Here is a 14,988-nt window from a genome sequence, read left to right on the forward strand (position 1 = left end):
AGGAGAAAATAATATTTCGACAGACTAAAGGGAGACTCTTGGTTTCCATTTTTCCAATCACAACATTGTATACAATTATTGAATGATTCCTGATGGTTGTTCTTGCTGCTGTTGTTATTAACACCTATAATTGTATTGAAACAAACACACTTAATGTCTTCTGTGTACCAAGCCTTCCTACATGAAGATTCTGTGTTATTCTTTAGATTATATCTAAAGTATAATTTGGACATGTTAGTGTAGAATAATAATGATTTGAATAATCTACTGTGCACACAGACAAAAATAATTTCTGCTTATCCTAAAATATATATAAAATATATAAACATATATATATATATACAACATATTTTAGATAAAATACTTCTCTTCATAACCATGTTTTATTTCCCATAACATCAAGCATACATTTTCTTTTTATATTTATGCATTCACTCATTCAACAAATAGATACTATTTCCTGGCAGTGTACTAGGTGCTAGGATTATTAATACAATCAAGGACAAGGTAGATTGTTTTCTTGAGAAATATACATTCTAGACAGTGATATAGATAAGCAAGTAAGCCCCAAAAACAAGATACATGATAGGTTGGAGAAAGTGGAGAGTATTATTAGGAAGCTTTTGAGGACAGCGTTAGTGCTAAGAAGTGAGGGAAGACTTCTCTGCAGAAACCTAGACTTGAGACTGAATAAGGAGGTGCTAGTGGTAAAGAATCCGCCTGCCAATGCAGGAGACACAAGAAATGCAGGTTTGATCCCTGGGTCCAGAAGCTCCCCTGAAGTAGGACCACTCCAGTATTCTTGCCTGGAAAATTTCATGGACAGAAGAGACTGGCGGGCTACAGTTCATAGAGTCGAGAAGACTCAGACACGACTGAACTACTGGGCACACACACACACTCCCCACCCCCACGCAAGAGTTAGCCAGATGGAAGGAGCCAGGTTGTGGAGCGAAAAAAGGGCAAGGGAGGTAAGAAGGAGGAAGATGCAAAGAAAGAATCTCTGGCCGAGAAAATAGTCTATACATAGGCTGGGAAACATCATGAGAAAGGCTGCTTTAGAGATCTGAAATAGTTTCATTTGGCTCCAGAATAGAGTGTGAAGAGGGAGAAGAGGGAAAGGAATCTTGGTAAGAAAAGGTTAAAAATTTGGACATTATCCAGAGGCAAGAGGGCACCAAAATTAAAATATATTAAGTAGGAAAAGTCTAGTCAGGTGGGGATTAAAAAATTGCTGGAAATAGTGTACAAAATAGTTAAACTAATTGTAAATAGATTGGAGCTTACCCAGTTATCCCCAAAGAAGCAGAATTATAACAATATAGACTAAGGCTCACTTAATAGGGGCTTTCATTCTTTCCTTTTCTTCTCACTGTTAAAAAGACAGTCGAATTTGCCCAATTTTTGCAGAATGTAATTAAGTGCACAAAAGGAAGAGCTATCTGAGATTCTTGAAATTTAATTTATATATATTCAGCAAAGGAAACCATAAACAAGATGAAAAGACAGCCCTCAGAAAACACTTGCAAATGAAGCAACTGACAAGAGATTAATCTTCAAAATATATACATACCTCACAAAGCTTAATACTAAAAAAAACCACAAAAACAATCCAATCAAAAAATGGGCAGAAGATTTAATACATATTTTTCCAAAGACATAAGGGGCCAAGAGGTACATGAAAATTGCTCAACATTACTAATTATTAGAGAAATGAAAATTAAAACTACAGTGAGATATCACCTCACATCAGTCAAAATAACTATCATCAAAAAATCCACAAACAATAAATGGAGAGAGTATGGAGAGAAGGGAACTCTCCTACATTGTTGGTGGGAATGTAAACTAATATAGCCACTATAAGGCAATGGCACCCCACTCCAGTACTCTTGCCTGGAAAATCCCATGGACGGAGGAGCCTGGTGGGCTGCAGTCCATGGGGTCGCTAGGAGTCAGACACGACTGAGCGACTTCACTTACATTTTTCACTTTCATTCATTGGAGAAGGAACTGGCAACCCACGCCAGTATTCTTGCCTGGAGAATCCCAGGGACAGGGGAGCCCGGTGGGCTGCCGTCTGTGGGGTCGCACAGAGTCGGACACGACTGAAGCGACTTAGCAGCAGCAGCATGGAGGTCCTTAGAAAACTAAAAATAAAACAACCATATGATCCAGCAATCCCATTCCTGGGCATATACCCAGAGAAAAATGTGATTCCAAAAGATACATGTATGCCAATGTTCACTGCAGCACTATTTACAACAGCCAGCACATGGAAGCAGTCTAAATGTCCATCGACATATGAATGAATAAAGAGGATGTGGCACATATTTATGACAGGATTTTACTCAGTCATAAAAAAGAACAAAATTGTGCCATTTGCAAAGATGTGGATGGACCTAGAGATTGTAATACTGACTGAAGTAATTTAGAAAGTGAAAACAAATATTGTATATTAACACATATTTGTGGAATCAGGAAAAAATGGTACAGATGAACCTATTTGCAAAGCAGAGACACAGACATAGAGAAGAAACATATGGAAACCAACAGGGGGAAGAAGGGTGGGAAGAACTGTGAGACTGGGACTAATGTATACATACTACTAAGTATACGATAGGTAACTAACGAGAACCTACGGTATAGCACAAGGAATTCTACTCAGTGTTCTGTGGTGACCTAACTGGGGAGGAAATCCAAAACAGGGGACATATGTATATGTACAGCTGATTCACTTCACGGTACAGTAGAAACACAATATTTTAAAGCACCTATACTCCCAAAAGAAATTTTTAATAATCTGCATATTAATAAATGTGAATAAGGCAATGTATATTTCCTCTAAATTGTAGGTATTTTTACTAAAGGACCCTAAGCAAATGTAAAAAGTAAACTATACAAGAATTATACTTTATTAAAATATTCTAATTAACTGAAAAAAGTAAGATGGCATGTGTGAGAAGTGATTTTCCTTTTGGAACACTTTATGAACATTAATTATTCAACCTAGAATCTGTAAAGTAGACACTATTTTATGATCAGAGCAGTTTTACTCCTCTTGAGAGCCTGTGGTTTTTTCTAAGGCAGCAAATTCAAAACTTTTCAAATGTGAGGCTTCTTTATAACCAGAAAAGGATACCACACACTTTAAAATGCAGGAAATGTACCTTTTTCTTAATGAATTAATTTACTTTTATTTTTGGTTTACTGGGTCTGGGTTGCTAGGTGCTTTCCTAGTGAGGGCTGGCTTTAGTTTTGGTGAGCAGGGGCTACTGCTTTTTGTGGTACACTGGCCTCTCACTGCAGTGGCTTCTCTTGTTGCAGAGCACAGGCTCTAGGCACATGGACTTCAGTAGTTGTGGAGAATGGGCTTATTCTTGTCTGGAAAATTCCATGGACAGAGGAGCCTGGCGGGCTACTTCTGTCCCTGGGGTCACAAGACTCGGACAGGCCTTAGTGAATAAATCACCACTATGTGAGATCTTCCCAAACCAGGGATCGAACTCATGTCTCCTATATTGGCATACAGATTCCTACCCACTGTACCACCAGGGAAGTCCAGGAAATGCACCTTTTAAAAATACTTTTTGGTAGTTCTCTACTATTTCTACTCACAATACTTCTAACACCAAATAAATGGTTGTTTGTTTTTTCCCCCACACCAAACAATTCTCCAAATCTCTGTGGATATTAACTAGATGTTCTGCAGTTCAATTCAGTTCTGACACTATCTACCTAGAGATAGAACAGACCACATGGCTGTGTCCCACAAGGCTGCCCTACATCAGATGCCAGTCACAGGTCCCAGGTTGCCTGTAATTCTAATCCACCAACTTTAAACAGGGTTTTCCATGACTCCCTCCTAGGTTCAATAATTTGCTAGAATAGCTCAATTACAAGGGTAATTGCTCTTTTACAAGAGTAAGTAATAGCTCCTTACAAGAGTAAGGAAAACATTTTATTTACTATTGCCAGTTAATTACAAGGGATACAATCAGGAAGGGCCAAATGGAAGAGATGCATAAGGCAAGGTCTGCGGAAGGGAGGGGCTCAGCGCATCCATGTCCTCTCTGGGCATGTCACCCTCCCTGCACCTCGATGTCATCACCAGCTCTTGTTGTTGTTGATTTGTTGCTCAGTCATGTCTGACTCTTTCATGACCCCATGAACTGTAGTCAGCCAGGGTCCTCTGTCCATGCTATTTCCCAGATTGGAATGTTGTAGCCACACGTTCCGGGAAACAAACTCACTCAGAAGGACAATGCAGATAGCGGAGTTCAGTTTATTATATCGGTGGGTCCAAGGCAGAGTCTCCTCTTAGCCAAGGACCCCGACCAGTTTTTGTGAAAACCTGATATACCCTGAGTGTACATGCCCAAACCCACCTCCCCAAATTCCCTGAAACTAGTCTGAACAAAGGAAAGATATACTCAAAGTTAACCCGTGATTCATATGCCTTAAGCCTAGGTAGTTAACAGTTGACAATTATCAATAGGCCCGTGGTCATACCCCAATAAGCATAAAAGAATTTATGATTCTGTTCAGCTACACAGATAATTAGGATATTCTTTTAGCTGGACAGTCTAGGTACAAGCCCCGGCTCTTCCATCCGGGGGGTCTGGTTTTCCAGTTGGTATGTTGTTTCCATAGATACTGGGCATATAGCTCAGTCCACAGTCCAGCCCAAGATGGAGTCCTGCTTTCAAGTTGCAGCCTGTTCTGTCTGTTTCCTCCTTTAGGAATACTGGAATGGGTTGCTATTTCCTCCTCCAGGGGATTTTCCCGACCCAGTGATCAAACTGAGGTCTACTGCATTGGCAGGCAATTTCTTTACCACTGAGCCTCCTGGGAAGCCATTCACCAACTCTGAAGTTCTCCAAACCCTTTCTTTTAACCACTGGCCATTAGGGTGTTCAATCTCAAGCCTCTCTCCCCTTCTCAGCTGTCCAGGGGTGGGGCTGAAAGTTCCCTTGGGACAACAGAGGATGAGATGGTTGGAAGGCACCACTGACTGAAACGACATGAGTTGGAGCAAGCTATGGGAATTGGTGATGGACAGGGAAGCCTGGCATGCTGTGTCCATGGTGTCACAAAGAGTCGGACACAACTGAGCTACTTAACTGACTGACTAAATTACAAGGTATCCAACACCTACACCCTCCAGAATGTATCTGTAGGAGTCACCTTATTAGCATAAACTCAGATAAGATTTGTTATGAATAACAAAAGATGCTCCTCTCACCCTTTCACTCAGGAAGTTCCAAGGGTTTTACAAGCTCTGTGTCAGAAACAAAAAAAGACTAAATATATATTTCTTAGCACAGGTAGAAAAGCTGCCTAGGCATTATTTCAGAAAGGAGGTTTTCTCAGCCTTTTCATTTTCTAGTGCCTGGGTACATTGCCCAAAACTATTTGTTAAGAAGAAGCTGTTAATTGCAAATATGTGAACTATAAGCCAAAAATAATAGAATGGGAAAGACTAGAGATCTCTTCAAGAAAATTGGAGATACCAAGGGAACATTTCATGCAAAGATGGGCACAATAAAAGACAGAAATGGTATGGACCTAACAGAAGCAGAAGATATGAAGAGGTGGTGGCAAGAATACACAGAAGAACTGTACAAAAAAGATCTTCATGACCCAGGTAACCACGATGGTGTGATCACTCATCTAGAGCCAGATATCCTGGAATTTGAAGTCAAGTGGGCCTTAGGAAGCCTCACTATGAACAAAGCTAGCAGAGGTGATGGAATTCCAGTTGAGCTATTTCAAACCCTAAAAGATGATGCTGTGAAAGTGCTACACTCAATATGCCAGCAAACTTGGAAAACTCAGCAGTGGCCACAGGACTGGAAAAGGTCTGTTTTCAGTCCAATCCCAAAGAAAGGCAATACCAAAGAATGTTCAAACTACCGCACCAACTGCACTCATCTCACACACTAGCAAAGTAATGCTCAAAATTATCCAAGCCAGGCTTCAGTAATACATGAATTGTGAAATTCCAGATGTTCAAGCTGGATTTAGAAAAGGTAGAGGAACCAGAGATCGAATTGCCAACATCTGTTGGATCATCAAAAAAGCAAGAGTTCCAGAAAACATCTACTTCCTCTTTATTGACTACATCACAGCCTTTGACTGTGTGGATCACAATATACTGTGGAAAATTCTGAAAGAGATGGGAATACCAGACCACCTGACCTGCCTCCTGAGAAATCTATATGAAGGTCAAGAAGCAACAGTTAGAACTGGGCATGGAACAACAGACTGGTTCCAAATCAGGAAAGGAGTACGTCAAGGCTGTATATTGTCACCCTGTTTATTTAACTTACATGCAGAGTACATCATGAGAAATGCCAGGCTGGATGAAGCACAAGCTGGAATCAAGATTGCTAGGAGAAATATCAGTAACCTCAGATAGGCAGATGATACCACCCTTATGGCAGAAAGTGAAGAAAAACTAAAGAGCCTCTTGATAAGAGTGAAAGAGGAGAGCGAAAAAGTTGGCTTAAAACTCAGCATTCAGAAAACTAAGATCATGGCACTTCATGGCAAATAGATGGAGAAACAATGGAAACAGTGACAGACTTTATTTTTTGAGGGTCCAAAATCACTGGAAATGATTAAAAGACATTAATTTAAAGACATTAAAAACCATGAAATTAAAAGACAGTTGCTCTTTGAAAGAAAAGCTATGACCAACCTAAACAGCATATTAAAAAGCAGAGACATTCCTTTGTCAACAAAGTTCTGTCTAGTCCCAGCTGTGGTTTTTCCAGTAGTCATGTTCGGATGAGAGAGTTGGACTATAAAGAAAGCTGAGCGCCGAAGAATTGATGCTTTTGAACTGTGGTGTTGGAGAAGACTCTTGAGAGTCCCTTGGACTGCAAGGAAATCCAATCAGTCCATCCTAAAGGAGATCAGTCCTGAATATTCATTGGAAGGACTGATGCTGAAGCTGAAACTCCAATACTTTGGCCACGTGATGTGAAGAACTGACTCATTTGAAAAGACCCTGATGCTGGGAACAGTTGAAGACAGGAGGAGAAGGGAATGACAGAGGATGAGATGGTTGGATGGCATCACTGACTTGATAGACATGAGTTTGAGTAAGCGCCAGGAGTTGCAGATGGACCAGGAAGCCTGGCGTGCTGCAGTCCACAGGGTCACAAAGAGTTGGACATGACTGAACTGACTGACTGAAGCCAAAAATCAGTATTTATTAATGTGGGCCCATTTGAGCTTTATTTCTTAGATTAAATCTATATATGCAATGTTTTAGTTTACATTCCCCAAGAAGTAGATTCTGAAACAAGGGTTCAAGTGCAAGTTATTTATTTGAGAGATGCAAAGAACTTCACATGGGGAGTGAGGACATGGGCAGAGAAGGAAGTCAAGCAATGGAGGGTATGTTTCAAAGCCAGCTGCCACTGGGTCCACAGGATAAGGGTGTAAACTCAGGTGTCCCAGAGTACCCCCAAATCAACCAAAGGACAAAGGACTTATGATATTTGTCTACCACCTCCCGCTATCTATTGGTTGTGGGCTGCTCCCATGGATGTCAATTCTCTGACACTTCACTTTGGTGTGTGCCTGTTTCAGAGAGGATCCTTAGGCACAGAGATGCAGATACTGACAGAAAGAAGTTCTAGAAACAAGTGGAGGTGATCACACCATTGTGGTGATCTGGGTCATGAAGATCTTTTTTGTACAGTTTTTCTGTATACTCTTGCCACCTCTTCTTAATATCTTCTGCTTCTGTTAGAGCCATACCATTTCTGTCCTTTATTGTGCCCATCTTTGCATGATATGTTCCCTTGGTATCTCCAATTTTCTTGAAGAGATCTCTAGTCTTTCCCACTGTATTGTTTTCCTCTATTTCTTTGCACTGATCACTGAGGAAGGATCACTTTCTTATCTCTCCTTGCTGTTCTTTGAAACTCTGCATTCAAATTAGTATATCTTTCCTTTCCCTCTTCTTTTCTCAGCTATTTGTAAGGCCTCCTCAGACAAACATTTTGCCTGTTTGCATTTTCACACCATCCCCAAGAAAAAGAAATGTAAAAAGTACTCTGTATACAGAGTATACAGAGAAACCTGTATTCGGGTCAAGAAGCAACGGTTAGAACCAGACATGGAACAACAAACTGGTTCCAAATAGGGAAAGGAGTACATCAAGGCTGTATATTATCACCAAGCTTATTTAACTTATATAAAGAGTACATCATATGCAGAGTACTTTGACCACCTGATGCGAAGAACTGACTCATTGGAAAAGACCCTGATGCTAGGAAAGATTGAAGGCAGGAGGAGAAGGGCACGACAGAGGATGAGATGGCTGGATGGCATCACCGACTCGATAGATATGAGTTTGACTAAGCTCTGGGAGTTGGTGATGGACAGGGAAGCCTGGTGTGCTACAGTCCATGAGGTCCCTAAGAGTCAGACATGACTGAGTGACTGAACTGAACTGAAGTGAAAGTACATCATACAAAATGCTGGGCTGGATAAAGCACAAGCTGGAGTCAAGATTGCTGGAAGAAATACCAATAACCTCATATATGTAGATGACACCACCCTTATGGCAGAAAGTGAAAAGGAACTGAAGAGCTCCTTGGTGAAAGTGAAAGAAGAGAGTGAAAAAGCTGGCTTAAAACTCAACATTCAAAAAACTAAGATCACAGCATTCAGTCCTATCATCACTTCATGGCAAATAGATGGGGAAACAATGGAAACAGTGACAGACTCTATTTTCTTGGGCTCCAAAATCACTGCTGATGGTGATTGCAGCCATGAAATTAAAAGATGCTTGCTCCTTGGAAGAAAAGTTATGACCAACCTAGACAGCATGTTAAAAAGCAGAGACATTCCTTTGCCAACAAAGGTCCATCTAGTCAAAGTGATGGTTTTTCCAGTAGTCATATACAGATATAAGAGTTGGACTGTAAAGAAAGCTGAGCACTGAAGAATTGATGCTTTTGAACTATAATGTTGGAGAAGACTCTTGAGAGTCCCTTGAACTACAATAAGATCAAACCAGTCAATCCTAAAGGAAATCAGTCCTGAATATTCACTGAAGGACTGATGCTGAAGTTGAAACTCCAATACTTTGGCCATGTGATGCAAAGAACTGACTCATTTGAAAAGACCCTGATGTTGGAAAAGATTGAAGGCGGAAGGAGAAGGGGACAACAGAGGATGAGACAGTTGGATGACATCACCAACTCGATGGACATGAATTTGAGCAAGCTCCGGGAGTTGGTGGTGGACAGGGAAGCCTGGCATGCTGCAGTCCTGTGGTTGCAAAGTGTCAGACATGACTGAGTGACTGAATTAAACTGAAGTGTCCATAGTGTCAAAGATAACAGATAAAGAACACAGAAATGACCTGTCTTTGGATTTGCCCCTTAGAAGTTGTTTCACTGCTGCCTTTCATGGCAAAACTCAAAATGTTTTTTTCCTCCCTGATACCAGTTCTTCCTCTCATTCCCTTGAGCATACTCCAATCAGGCATCTATACCCACCATTCCATCAAAACTGCTCTTATCAAGGTCACCATTGATCCACATAGTGCTAAGTTAAACAGTCAAGTCTCTTGTCTTCCTCTTACTTGACCTATTTGCAATCCTGGACCCCACTGTTTGCTTCCTCCTCCTAGAATCACTTTCCTCACTTGGCTTCCATGACACCATGTCTCCTGATTCTCTTTCTGTTTCATTGGTTGCTGCTTTTTTGGACTCTGTTCCTCCTCATTTTCTCAATCTCTTAAAACTGGAGTACCCCAGGACACAGAGCCTATACACTTCTCTTCTCTATCTCAGCCACTCCTGTTACAATCGTAGCTCATTTTTGGCTTTAACTCTGATTGATACGCTGACCTGCACAAGTTTATCTCCAACCCTGACATCTCCACTGATCTCTTGACTTACATATCCAACTAGATATACTCACTTGAATACGTAAAAGGCATGTCCAAAACAAGTTCCTGATCTTTCCCCCCAAACTTGCTCCACATACAAGCTTCTTCTCAATTAATGGCAATTCTACCTTTCCAGTCCCTCAGCTTAAAAACCTTGGATTTATCCTTGATTCCCCCCTCTTAGGTGGCATTAGCAGTAAAGAACTTGTGTGCCAAAGCAGGAGACGTTAGAGAGGCAGGTTCAATCCCTGAATCAGGACAATCCCCTAAAGAAGGGAATGGCAACCCACTCCAGTATTCTTGCCTGAAAAATCCCATGGACAGAGGAACCTGGCAGGCTGCCATCCATGGGACCACAAAGAGTTGGACATGACTGAAGCAACTAACTACAGCCCCCCTTTTTATGTCATGAAAGTGAAGTCATTCAGTCATGTCCGGGTCTTTGCGACCCCATGGATTGTAGCCCACAGAATTTTCCAGGCAAGAGTACTGGAGTGGGTTGCCATTTCCTTCTCCAGGGTATCTTCCTGACCCAGGGATCAAACCGGGGTCTCCCACATTGCAGGCAGAGGCTTTACCTCTGAGCCACCAGGGAAGATTATAAATTTCTCATGGCAAGAATTTCTGCCAATTTGGTTCACCCAATTGTGTCCTCAGAGCCTAGTACAGAACCTGGAACATGGTGGTAAGCCAACAAATATTCTAATTGATTAATTAAATAGTATAATGTCATATACCACATATAATCTGTAGCAAATCTTGTCGCCTCTACCATGAAAATATATTGAGAACTGGAACAGCTCTTCATCACCCTACCACATCCAAACCACTATCACTCGAGGATAGTTGCAACAATCTCCCAACTGACTTTCCTCATTCTGCCTTTGTCAACTGTGGTCTAGTCTTAACAGAACTACCACAACAATCTTTAAAATGCTAAGTTACATCGTATCACTTCTTGGCTCAAAATGTCCCAAATCCTTCAGGGTAAAAGCCAGAATCCTTTAAATGGCATATGGGGCTCTAAATGACAGTCTCTCCTTTAGCCCTGCGGCCCCATCTCCTATCACTCTGCCCTTTATTCCCATTCACTCCAGCCACATTGCTCCTGAACATCCTATACACACACCCACTTCAGGGCTCTTGCCCTTGCTGTTCTCTCCGCTGGGGATTCACTCATTCACGTCCTTTAGGTCTTTGTTCAAGTGCCATCTTCTCATTGAATACTTCTATGACCACTCCTTTAAAATCTGAACTTCCCACTCTCAACCAACACTTCTATCTCCCTTTCCTGATTGATTTTCCTCAGTAGTACTTATCACTTTCTAATATGTTGGATATTTTGCTTATTTATTTTATTTATTGTGTCTCCCCAACCAGATTATAAATTTCTCATGGCAAGAATTTCTGCCAATTTGGTTCACTCAATTGTGTCCTCAGCTTAGTACAGAACCTGGAACATGGTGGTAACCCAACAAATATTCTAATTGATTAATTAAATAGTATACTTGATAAATTAAACTGATTGGTTTAATTAACTAATTAAAAACAAATGATGAAGACAAAAGCAAGGCTGAAGTGATTTGAGTGAGATCAATCCTGAAAGCAACACTTTTAAGAAGTAGGTCAGTAGGGAAGACAAAAAATAAGGCAAGGTCATGAGACTTGAAAGACCAAAGGAAAGTTTCATTTTGCTTTATTCTGTTTTGTCTTAAGGCTGGTATTTTGAGAATAGCATATTGATAGACTGAGGGAAAGGGGCCAAGGGAGTTGGAGAGGCAGAGGACAAAGGGAAAGCCTAAATGATCTGAAGAAAGAAAAGAAAACAAGATTAAGAATGAGAAAGATTAGCCTTGATCATGTGAGGACCATTCCATCTTCTAAGACAGGGATTGGCCAACTTTTCTTAAAGGGCTAAATAGTAAATACTTTAGGGTTTTTTGTGTCACAGAGTCTCTGTGGTAACTACTCAACTCTACCTTCAAACTCCAGAAAAAGCCATAGGTAATACATGAACAAGTGGGCGTAGTTGCCTTCCAATGAAATTCTATTCACAAAAGCATTCGGCAAACCCAGATACCGTAGTTTGCCAATCTCAATTCTAAGATTAGACGGGAGGAAGTAAGAATAAGAGCAAATGTACTTACATTTATTAATTGGGTTGGCAAGTGGTAAAAATGGTATACTTTTCTAATTACTCCTATTTTCTTTATGAATTACAAATTGGGATCACCTAACAACTTTGGGACTCAGTAGAGATTATTTGGAGAAGAGTGAATATTTGAAATACTTAAACTATAGAAAGGAAATGGATTTCACTTGACTATGAACTATCTGTTCTTCTTTAACCTTCCGTATATTTAAGGAATTCCCTGTATCTATTAAATCCAAGACAAATTTGTAACCTAAAAAGGTAAAGCAGGGACTTCCCTGGTGGTTCAGTGGTTAAGACTCCTCACTTCCACTGCAGGGGACACGGGTTCAATCCCTGGTCAAGGAACTAAGATTCCACATCCCACACAGTGCAGCCAAAAAAAAAGGTGAAGCATGCCTGGGGTATGATGAGTAATCCAATGTGATGTGACTGGAGCAAGGGGCAAATGAAAGAAAATTCTAGGATATGAGAAAAATAATGGGCACTTTCTAACACCAGCTGAGGCATTGGGAGTGTTTCAATACAGATACCACTGAGGCAAAACTGAAAATATTGACTTTGGAGTCAGACCTGTGATTGAGTATAAGCTCTGTCACTGTGCTAGTTTCTAAACCTCACTGAACCTCAGTTTTATCATCTGTAAAAGGGATGACACTGGTACCTACATATTGGGTTGCTAGAATGGATAACAGTGTGAAGTACCCAGCTTTAGTACTGGGCCAGATAGTTGAGTGCTCAATAAATAGTAGCTATTATTAGACATCACACTGAAGTACCAGCTTATTCAACTACTGCCCTACAACCTTCCTTTGCAGATGAAGCTGAGTCAAAAGCAGGTAAGAACCAAGAAGTATTGGAAAACATTCAAAAAGAACTAACATTTCCTTCAGTTCAGTTCAGTTCAGTCGCTCAGTCGTGTCCGACTCTTTACGACCCCATGAATTGCAGCACGCCAGGCCTCCCTGTCCATCACCAACTCCTGGAGTTCACCCAAATTCATGTCCATTGAATCAGTGATGCCATCCAGCCATCTCATCCTCTGTCGTCCCCTTCTCCTCCTGCCCCCAATCCCTCCCAGCATCAGAGTCTCTTCCAACGAGTCAACTCTTCGAACGAGGTGGCCAAAGTATTGGAGTTTCAGCTTTAGCATCAGTCCTTCCAATGAACACCCAGGACTGATCTCCTTTAGAACGGACTGGTTGGATCTCCTTGCAGTCCAAGGAACTCTCAAGAGTCTTCTCCAACACCACAGTTCAAAAGCATCAATGCTTCAGTGCTCAGCTTTCTTCACAGTCCAACTTTCACATCCATATTTCCCCCTAAAGATTTATGGTCTGTGAAAAGACTGCGAAGCCTAAGTATCGGGAAACATCTGTCTAAAAACATTCAGACTTTTGGATAGAAATTACAACTCAACATATTATATCTCTGATCAAATGACTACTACACTTGTAGTAGCTTCTTAGGTAAGTCTTATTTAAACTTTTATTTGCCTCTTAAAGGGAAAAGAGAAGGGAGAGAAATTCTATCAGAAATAAGCCTGAGATCTGCAACACTAGTAAAATGCTCTAAGTGTGTGCCCTTAAAAATGATGATTATGAAATATTGTACTGTATATCTGGAAGGTGACATCAGTTTGCCTAGAGCACATTGCCACTTTTTAGAAGTGTTGTGAAATACAGAAGCAGAACCTGGCTGAAAAAAAATGGAAACAAACTGTTATCTGTCTCCTGGTGGAAAGTTTCACTCCTTTACTCCTGCTCTATTCTTTCACTTCTTATTCCTTTTTCCCTGTGCTCTATAATCCTTCAGCTAAATTCTGAGCCCAAGAAGGATCCCCAGTGCAGGAGAGTAGTTAATCACAGGAAACTTGGTATCAGCAGACATGTGTCCAAATCCCAGTCTAGCTACCCAGCTGCCTTCTTACCACACTCAACCCAACTTGTATTGCTTAATGTAAACTTTTCTGCTCTGTAAAATGAGGATGAATAAATAAAAGGGTGATTGTACAGATAAAAAGAGAGAGCACATTTAAAGCATTCAGTACTGTGCTTAGCACACTGCCGTCAATAAATGATAGGGACTATGATCTCTACTTCATTGTCATTCAGTTCAAGATATTCAACGTCTCTATAACTTTTCAAAGGACAAGAGGAAAAAAAAAATGCCGACACTGACCCCAGGAATTCAGAGAGGTAATTAATGAAATAGTGTCTAAGAGACCTATTGAATGATATGGGGGAGAGGTAACACACAAGTCTTGATGAAAGAAAAAACAACGCTCACCCACCAAAAACCTTCACCTGCCAACCTTCCTTTACATAACAGCTCATACTATGATCACAATAAAAAAGAAAGTCAACATCCTTCACATTTAGCCACCTCTTAGAAGCTGTTACTGGCCCTAAGACAAAGGTGTCTTTCCTGTCAACCAAACAGGAATTCTACGGAAGTTACTCTAAAAATTCCTAGGATTTCAAAATGACACACACATATACCGTTCTCAGAGCAAGTCATTTTAGAAACTTACTGGGACCAAAACCACGCTCGCTTCACACTAACCTGCTATCTGTGGGGCCCATACTTCCTCTTCTTCATAAGGATATCCGCTTGGGCTATACGGACCCCACATATTCTGAGTTACCTTTTCATTCTTCTGGGTGGCACAAGCCTGATGTACTCAGGTGAGAAGACAGAAGAATTCTGCCCTATCACATGGGCAGACGTGGTGTTCAATTACCTTCTATCAGCTAGATTATAGGGTTAAGGAACTAGATCAAATTACTGTCCAAGAGCGTTCAGGCCTCGTAACGCTAATAAAGGTATGGATGACAGTGGGCTGCTGCTTTGCCCTCGGAGAACACCAAACTGACAAAAAGCGCAGTCTGAGCCTAAAAATCTTACCCCAAACTGCCCA

Source organism: Bos indicus x Bos taurus, chromosome 3 (assembly GCF_003369695.1).
Source record: "Bos indicus x Bos taurus breed Angus x Brahman F1 hybrid chromosome 3, Bos_hybrid_MaternalHap_v2.0, whole genome shotgun sequence".
Classification (NCBI taxonomy): Eukaryota; Metazoa; Chordata; class Mammalia; order Artiodactyla; family Bovidae; genus Bos; species Bos indicus x Bos taurus.